This window comes from Terrapene carolina, unplaced genomic scaffold (genome assembly GCF_002925995.2).
Source record: "Terrapene carolina triunguis isolate 2854851 unplaced genomic scaffold, T_m_triunguis-2.0 Scaffold374, whole genome shotgun sequence".
Lineage (NCBI taxonomy): Eukaryota > Metazoa > Chordata > Testudines > Emydidae > Terrapene > Terrapene triunguis.
This window is the reverse complement of record NW_020664725.1, coordinates 5,311,496-5,312,704: the sequence shown is the minus strand read 5'-3', so window position 1 is coordinate 5,312,704 and position 1,209 is coordinate 5,311,496.

The following is a 1,209-nucleotide window of genomic DNA, read 5'->3' as shown; positions in this document are numbered from 1 at the left end:
CCCAGTTGCCACTGGGTCACTAATACACGTGCATGTCAGCAGGGGCACTGGAGAAAGCTGTGGTGGTGAGAGGAAGACAAAAAAAATAATGCAAGAGCATTTGGGAATGCAGAAGGAATCTGCACTGGATGTTAGCACTAGATAATATACTGCAGAGAATGGTCCTGCACTGGAAGAGACAGGGAGACACGGAGCCTCGCTAATGTTTTCCCCCCTCTCATTACTGGGATTGGATTGAATGTCCCGTTATTACTCATTACCAAGCTGAGCACCTTAGGTTTGCAGCAGAGAGGTCCCAGATGGGTCAAACGTACGCGAGTGCAACAGGCTCTCAAAGCAGATCATCCCAGGTGTGTCTGAGCAACAAGCCTAGAAAACTCTGTACCTGGATCTGCTTCCCTCCTTCACCTTAATCCTGAGCCAGGCCCTCTCCCAGCCTCCGGAGGAGGACAGAGCTATCGGATTATATATAAAATCAGAGAGAGAGAGAGAGAGATATTTCAAAAAATTTTCCGATCACAAAACGGAGTTGACCAATATATGCTGGCTAGCGTGGATATTATTATAGATCATATTAATAATATGTATTATCCTCACCATAAATATTGGTATGCATTAAGCACAAATATTATAGCAGTTATATTGCCTAACTTGGCCTATTCCTTTACTATAGTCTCATGCCCTTATGCTAAGTATCCCAGAATACCTTGCATCAGCTGAAGTAAGTTTCGGCTTAGGTAGACAGGAAAGCTGTCAGGATCAGGACATATGAGTATTTTACCATGGCAACAGGCAGAGAGTTATTCTCACAGGCCAGTACTGGAGTGTCCCAAAGGAAAAGGACAAGCAATATGATTGTTCTACCCTAGTACAAACCCAGAAGATGCCTTCATGCTCCTTGGTATTTGGATTGCATGTGTTCAGAACAAAGAGACACCAGAAAAACAAGATAGAAAGCTGATTGGTTAAATGTAGTTTCATATGAGATATACAGTACGTTGTACTTGTAAACAAGTAAGGTATAAAGAGATCGCTTTAGAGGTGTAACTTTGGGGGCACACCTTCTGCATAAGATGAACGTATCCACGCTTTGCGGAGACTGGTATCATATCGAACCTTTTTCCTATACTCATAGCAACAAACCTGTCTGACTTTGGTTATGTGGTCTCTTGAGTATATTTCATAACAAACCAAAGCATGGTCAAGCAA